The sequence below is a fragment of the Triticum aestivum genome, chromosome 1B, assembly GCF_018294505.1.
Source record: "Triticum aestivum cultivar Chinese Spring chromosome 1B, IWGSC CS RefSeq v2.1, whole genome shotgun sequence".
In the NCBI taxonomy this organism is placed as follows: Eukaryota; Viridiplantae; Streptophyta; class Magnoliopsida; order Poales; family Poaceae; genus Triticum; species Triticum aestivum.
Genome location: NC_057795.1, coordinates 26038388 through 26046760, shown reverse-complemented (window position 1 = coordinate 26046760; position 8373 = coordinate 26038388). Strand labels below are relative to the sequence as shown.

General features: G+C 43.8%; 1 long non-coding RNA gene across 1 annotated transcript; it reads left to right on the top strand.

Moving 5' to 3' along the window:
* Positions 1-4008: 4008 nt before the first annotated feature.
* Positions 4009-6649, top strand: LOC123085289 (uncharacterized). Its single transcript, XR_006439668.1, has 3 exons — positions 4009-5260; positions 5375-5446; positions 5720-6649. It is a non-coding gene; the product is annotated as an uncharacterized lncRNA (long non-coding RNA).
* Positions 6650-8373: the final 1724 nt, after the last annotated feature.

Below are 8373 nucleotides of genomic sequence, written 5' to 3'. Positions count from 1 at the left end.
TTGTCCAGAAATGAAACATTCAACAATACCAGTTCACCAAATATTGCCCCGAGGATTACAGGCAAGCAGTACCAATCTGGATGATTGGTCAGGCTACCCTTATGCTTGACGAGGAAACTGCAACGTAATGGAACAAGTAAATATTAAAGGTGTTGTAGTTTAGGTGGAATTTCTTTTATAAAGGGCGAAGCGAGTTTCTTTCTTCTTTTTCCCGATGAGCATATTGACCCTTGTGGACAATTGTACATGGCATACCCCTTCCTGATGTATGAGTTCATTTAAGGTTATATTCTTTTTGTAATGTGCAATTTACCCTATGCTTGTAGATGCATTCGCTTAATTAATCAAAAGGAATGATGTGTTTTGTGTTACATTGTTCCATCAATGGGATTGAGAGAGAGAGAAAGGGAGAGAGGGAGGGAGGGAGAGAGCAAATTCGCTTGTAATAGTTAACTATTATGTTTAGACTATTTTTCTATATACGTGAATTTTCACGTGCAGGCTTACTAGTCTATTTTAAACGCACACCGTCTTTTTTGAGAGAGAGAGAAATTTTCATTCATATCACGAATCAGTACAAAGTAGTTGACCCTTACAAGCACACTGAAATGTAAACACAAGGAACATGAACACCTAGAGTACCTTAAGACAACCATAACACAAGAAGATCTCCGGAGCCCAGTGTCATCATCCCTGAATCTTGAGAGAAGACCCCTGCAGCAGAAGGATCTGCAACCAGTCGCAAACAGGTCATAATCTTCGACCACTGTACAATTGCCGTCACGCTGCTTCCTTCTTTCTTGACACCAGCACTGAGAGGGCATGGACATCAATCCAACACACCTGCAACAGCCGTCGCCATCTTTGGCTTTGAGTACCGCAAAAAGTGTCCTTTCTGAAAGGAAGAGAACTCGAGTCATCCGACCGGTTCAGCACCGCGGCCGGGCCATCCGCCCGGGCAAAGCAGGATCTCCCACTAGCATCAGCGCAGAGGAAGAAGAAGAACAGCTGCAGCAAATCATACCAACAAGGAAGAAGAAATGTCTTCGTCTCGCTGCATCCATCGCCCATCTGAGGACCCAAACGGCCACTGCCGATGGACCTCCAGCCACCATAGCCCGCGACCTCGACGAGATCCGGGGATCCCCAACCCCGCTGGCTCCTAGACGCAGGTAAAAGCCTCGCCTGATCGTGAACGAAGCCCGGAGAAAGTTATTCCGATGCGACACCACCGCAACGGCCTCGGCAGCGTCTCCCTCAACCCTAACCCTACCATAGACCCACCTAGCGAACAGACCCGAGGTTCCCCCCTCCCTCCCGCTGCCGGAGCGGCCGACGGAGAGAGAGGGAACCGACGGCGTCACAGGCGGCGCGCAAGGGAAACCTGGTCGCCTCCTTGATCACCTCGTGCAATCCTATAATCGTGGGATTTCGTTGCCCGCACACCGTCTAACATACACACAATAACACAGATCAATTAGAGCCTCACTATTAGACCCACTTATTTGGATGAATCTACCCGTCAAGATAACAACTAACTCTCACCAAAAATACGCTCAGCAATTTGAGAGGGCAGACGAAAACTTTACCATTCCCTCACAAGGAAGGTAACTGATTAGGCTACGTGCATGCGGATAGTGCTAAGAGAAGACGAGAGAGAAATCGGCATGCAGCCACTGCCCCGGGATTTAGGGGCTAACAACGAGCCAGCAACTGCCTCGCCGTTTTGATCTCCTCTGCGCCGGCCAGCGCCTAATCTTCCCCAACGGACGCCCAAATCTCCTCCGCCTCAGTAAGGGCAGGAAGGCCGCGGCGCGGTGGACAGCAACGTGATGGAAGAGATGCTGGGCTGGGGTAACGCAGCTGAGGCGGTCGGCCCCAAGAAGAGCAGGAAGGACGCGGCGCGGTGGTTGAGCGCGATCAGGCGGTAGACCCGGGCGGTGGCAGCTGCATCGTCCGGCTCGACGCAGGCAAGGACGATGAGTGGTGTATCGATTAGAGTCGGGGTGAAGACGCAGTTGCAGCCGCTGCCGCTGCTCCTCGCTGCTCTTCTTTGCAGGTCCGGTGAAGGACATCCGGCCGTGCAGGCGCGATGGCAGTTGGGGTCGTTCGTTACATGGCCTTGGGACACCGAGTTTGTTTGACCTCCACAAGCACGACCTTGCCACCATCTGCTGGCTCCTCCTCGCCACTGCAAGTAGGCAGATCATGATGATCGTCCATCCGCAGGTATTTACATCCCATAATGATGCGTTCAGTTCTATAGTCAAATGTTGGCATATCATTTGCCATGTAGCATCACCATAATTGTGTGTTTCACGTTTGATATAGTAGCAGTAGAATTGGTGTACACAAAACAAGTGAGGCATTATGATTGCAACGGTCTTGGGTCAAGCATAAAAGTTGATAGGTTGTAGCTGCAAATTCTGAATTCCTCTCATTTAGAATCTTCAGCGTACGCTATTTTTCAGCAATTCCTCATGTAATGCCACTTTCAAAAAAAAAAATTGCATGACCAGGCTGGTAACACACTCATGAAAAGACTTAAATGTGCAGCGCCAATCGAAGCTTCAGAAGCTCTACACCCTAGCAAAATAATTGTTGGTATGCCCAATTCAGCCGCATAAGAGCGTTTTACAGAAGTCTTAGTACAATCTGTTTCCTTGGTTCCATCTAGCTATGATTCACATGGAGCAGGCTCTTGGATCGATTCTCAGACATTTATCCCTTCACATGCTTCTGGTATGTACTATTTTATATCCTATATAATATTAATGTATACTTATGCAAAATGGAAACTGCATTTTGGAAGCTATATCTGTCATGTGAACATTTTTCCTCGTTGCGGCCCAATTGAGTTGTTTTCTCAGCAAAATTTGGTTCCCAATCTTTAGGATTTAGCTTCAGATCTCTACCATGAGTTTTCCTTAAGGCACTATTGCTGACACTACCAGAAACTGAAATTTTACTGTGGGCCAAATATTTTTCCTGTCGGGCCCGCAGCCCACTCACAGTAAAATTTCTATCCCTGTCAGTCCGAAGCCCACAGAGAAATTAAGAACGTGGCGCGCGCGGCCCACCGCCAAAAACGCTACCGCGGCGCGAATTTTTCGCCACTTACCGCTGCTTTTCGCGCCTTATCAGGCCGCTCGGCTCTCTGGATAAGGCAAATCCTCAGCCACAAATCTCCCGAACCCACCTTGTGCCCCCAGATCTCATCGCCTCCGACCTCCCAGCGCCGGCCGACCACCGGTCCACGACGCCCCGAGCTCACCTGAGCGCCCCCCCCCCCTCCCACCCACCCACAGCGGAGCTCTGCCTCGCCCCCATCCGACCGCCGCCTCTACCATAGCCTCCGCCTCTCACTCCTCCGTCCTTTCAGATCTGACATGTGCTCCTTCACATCGTCGCCGTCATGCGCCGTCTACCGCCTGCTCCGACCCTCTGCACAGCCTCCCCTACACCAGCCCGTTGGTGGCTTGTTGGCCATCGCTCTCTCCATCTCCGGCACCGTTCCCCGCCAGCTCTCCGCACGGTGCCATCTCCTCCAAACTGTAAATCGGCGCGCGTACAGGTTTCTCTTGCTAATTAACTAGTACTCCAATTTAGTTGGGTGCTAATATTTCCAATTGTTTCTCTTTCATACTATTTCATATAGGATTTGGCTTGGTCAATTTGTTCTCAAGGACTATGTAGTAAGTACCATCTTGACAAAGGCATCAGCAGGAACATAATTTATTTTCACCGTGCATTAGCAAGTTCTGTGCGTACACTGCTTTTGTCTTATGTTCGGACAACAGGTGCACACTAGTAGAAAAGAGGGCTTTGGTCCAGGCCAGGTTTGCCCATTAGTCCTGGTTTAATCCAGAACCGGGACTAATGGGGGCATTAGTCCTGGTTCGTGAGCCCAGGGGGCCGGCCGGGCCACGTGGGCCATTTGTCCCGGTTCGTCTGGACCTTTTAGTCCCGGTTGATGCCATAAACCGGGACTAAAGGGTGCGATGCCCATTAGTACCGGTTCGTGGCAGCAACCGGGACTAAAGGGTTAGACCTTTAGTCCCGGTTCGTGCCACGAACCGGTACTAATGGGGTTTGCGGCATTAGTACCGGTTCATGGCACGAACCCGCCCTCATGGAGTACTAAATCAAGATGAGCCGAGAGAAGGTAAAAATCTAATTTTTCAGTGTTGTAGTAGCAGTGCCAAGTACTTGACTGAAAAATAAACTTGTGGATTGAGCAGCATCTTTCACCAGGAGAATCACAAGATCACGCTTGTAAACTACTGAATTAGGAGATAAAGACTGAAATTTATGTTGATATTTGTACATGAGACAGCTCCTAATCCTGTGATAATCACTACTAGCTAGTACAGACCATTGCTAGTTTGTACGGGACCAGCGTCATGAGAGGAATGGCATACTACAGCGCCTTATAGAGAGTACTAGATTGTGGTACTGCACAATTTTCGTTCTAGTTGAAAATTGTAAATCATCAAAGGAGTGGCTGCCTTTGTATCACATCAGTATTAAGGCAGCTCATAGCACCATCTGAACTTTTCTATATGTTTGGTCATACTCATTTACTTACTGTAATGGTAAACATCAAAGGAGTGGCTACCATTGTGTCGCACGCACCAGTGTTAAATGCTCGGACTGTGAGAAATTTTATTTCTTATTATACTTTCATATGTGAACTTATACTTGTCAGCATCCATATTATTTGTAAGTGCCAGCCTCACTAGTCGCACACTATGTAATGCAACTTTGGCAAACTTATATGAAACTTTGAAGTATAGTTGGCTTGGTAAAAGGGAAATGCTAAAATACAACTTCCAGACATTGTTGATGTATGCCCCTGAACCTAAAAATTGTATATTGATGACAATGATTTGAGGTCTGATTTTCCTAGTTTTTAGTTCATCTAGATCAGGAGCAAAGCTGAACATTCAGGAACTATAAGAGATCTAAGCTTTGCTATGGCTCTTTATCAAGATATGGTTTTTACCTGTGTTCAGCAATAGCTACTATGTTGGTTCAATCTGAATTTATTCTCCATTATATTTCCTTCTTCCGATCTTTAATTCTCTTGTTATCCAGTAAAATAACAGTTTGTTCTCTAACTTGTCTATCCAATACAAAAACATGAGTTACATTCAAAGTACAGGGAACATCATTAGTGCAACAAAGAGGTTGCAGCAAAAAGTCGAGGTTATCACTTGGAAAGAAGAAATTGTATAATATTCTTCCAAATGAAGAAGAGGTACTATCAAATGTGTATACTTAATCCCTTCCATATTTTGATGGTGTATGTCTTCAAACTAGAAATTAAATGTTGGCCAACACCTATTTGAGATCTGTTTTTTCTTGTTTGTAGTTCATCTAGATTTGGAGCAAAATACAAGATTCGTGATCTAAAAGAGATGTAAGAGCCCTTACTCTAGTAGAGGTATGGTCTCTTACTTTTGTTTTCATCATCTTCTCCGAAGTATTATCATGAATGCTTTGTTGTCAAGTTGTCTCCTGTATATGACCATCATATGTCATGTGTCCTCAAGATCATGATATCTGGGTTGAGCAAGTAGCTGCTATGTCGGTTTAGTTTGAACGTAGCCACTCTTTATATTTTGTTGGGATCTTTTCCAGTACCACAATAAATTGTTCTCTCGTTTTGTTTGTCCAACCTTTTGGTTTCATTCTCTTTCATTATGTTGGGATTTAGAAAGCATGGAGCGGTAGCATGGCAGGCACAAGGAACATCATGAAGACAAAGACAGAGAGCTTTCAACAATAACATGAGGTTATCTATCAAGGCAAGAAACTGTACCATATTATTTTGAAATCAAATAACTGATTGATACTGTAATTTGAGCTTGACTTGCAAGAAACCTCTAATGCAGCAAACCAGAAAAATAGGGACTAGCCCGTGTGGCATTTGTATTAAGAAGGAAACACCCTAGGCACACAAGAAACCTCTAATAACTTATGTACTCAAGCTGTTGTAGATAGTCCTGTCATATTAACCTAGAAGCGCATGCTCAAGTTTTTAGTATAATTGATTTTTTTCAGTTGTGTTTGTATCAAATTTTATATAGGGTTCTAGAACAAATCACTCAATTATTTTGTCAAATTCGTTAAGTTCAGTTGAAAAAAACAACAACTTAGGTATTATACCCATGCTAATGTGAGAAACTGAAATAACAAATAGGTTATTGTAGCAAAACTTAAGAACATTTTGAAAAAAATAGGTAGTATTCCTGAAACTGAGATAACAAATAGGTTATTGTAGCAAAATTGAAGAACATCTTGAAGAAATAGGTATTATTCCTGTTACTTGTTATCTTACTGTAGCAAATCATTGACACTTGCACATTTTACAAGTTCAATCATGTCCAGTGCAGGGTATCCTTGGAGAACATCTTGCAACCAAAGCTGTAGCAGAACCTTGTAGAAAATGAGGTCTCGAATTTTGAATATTTGGTTGATGCACCAGTGCCTTTGGTCTCTGTTTTTGTTGACCATTGATCCCTGTATATAACTTCTATGCAATTTGATCAGAAGTTATGTGAATTCGCAACTCTGTGATTAATGTAAACTATTGATGTGTCTATGCTTTGAATATTTTGAGTGGAACAACCATGTGGAAAACCATTAGGAGTACTATTTTTTTGTTTATTGTTTTCTTATTTTTCCTGACGGTAATGCCTGACAGGAGTAGACCACTGCACTGATTTGCTAAACCTGATGCCCGCTTATCCCTGTCGGGCCAAACCCGTCAGGAAAGAAAGAAAACCGACAGGAATTAAGGTCCTGTCGGCCGACCGACAGGCATATATTAGTTTCCCTGTCAAGCTATGCCTGACGGCTAATCCTGACGGCCGGCCGACAGGAAAACATTTCCCTGTCGGTTTTCCCTATTTTCCTGTCGGTTTTGGCTCACAGAAATATTTCAGTTTCTGGTAGTGTGAAACTACTGAATTTTCATGGCCGTGTTAACTGGGTAGCTCGGATCTTCACATGCACGTTGTGTATTGGAGTTATATTGTTCTTTTGTTCACGGTTACAGAATTACTTCAGATAGGTAATGAATTAGACATTGGACTGTACCATGGGCACTTGGGGAAGAGGGGCAGGAAGGGCAGGAATCCATTGTTGAATTTCGAGAGTATCTTGGTCGCTGCCTCGCCGGTGGTGACACATCCAGACGCACATGAGCAAGGTGGACGCTGACACCGCCTCCTTCGTCTCTGATCATCCCGACAGTACATTTACATGCAATTTTCGGGACACTCTTCTGTCAGGGATCATTCCCACCAACTCTTTGATGCAATGTCACGTAGTGTCTCTTTCAACTGGATATGTTTCCGGAATGAAGAAATATAATTATGTAGAGATTTAACTTTGGAAACAATTCAATAACCTATCGCAGCTTACTTAAGGTCTATCTCACACTATATATCGTTTCATGTCAATGATATTGTTCGTGGTCATCAGCCTTTTGGTATAGGATCCAGCCTGTCAGGAGGTCTTTTATACTCCCTCCATTTCTATATACAAGGCCACAATCAAAATTATAATTTGCAACTATACAAGGCCACTAACACTAATCAAGACGAAATTAATTGTGTTTGACTCATTTTAGCAAAGGAGAACATTAATTATCCTTTGCATGCATGCGAGTGTGAGGAGGTTGGCTTGAATGAGCCTCATTAATCAACCAAAAAGGAGTGAGAGCATTGGCTTGCTATGGGTGGAAGAAAAAATATACATTGATTAACACGTTTTAAACAAGGAGACAAGTTGGCTTGCAACATTGGCTTAAGCATGCACTAACTTTTGCCTTGGTACCTGTAATATAGGTTTGTGGCCTTGTATACAAAAATGGAGGGAGTACGTTTGTTCGCCCATTAGGTTCTAAGTGAATTCACAAATATGTATGCTAGGACTTAAACTACATTTGGTTTGCTGAAACTTTCGAAATTGAAGCTTAATTGGTATTCATGTTGTGCAACATTTATGGTTAGAACCTTCGAATCAATGGGCATAATAGTTTCTTCTACATATGACAATGCTTTTCTAAGGGTGCATGTCTGTGTCCGGCAAACTGGAGTGTGTTTAACCTTTTGTACTGTTTGTTCTAGAAAAATATTTATAAATGATTCCTAATCAGGTGACATTGTATTGCACTAAATGTTGATCCAAAGTTTAGATACTTAATAAGAACCCTTGAATTTATAAAGTCATTACTGTGGGGAAGAGATCAGGGAAGTCATTCGAGGTAACACACCAGCACAAAATTGCTATCTGATTGATACAACACTCATAATCAGATCCTTATTGGTTTAGTAGACTAATGAGCACTGAAGCCGAGCCACC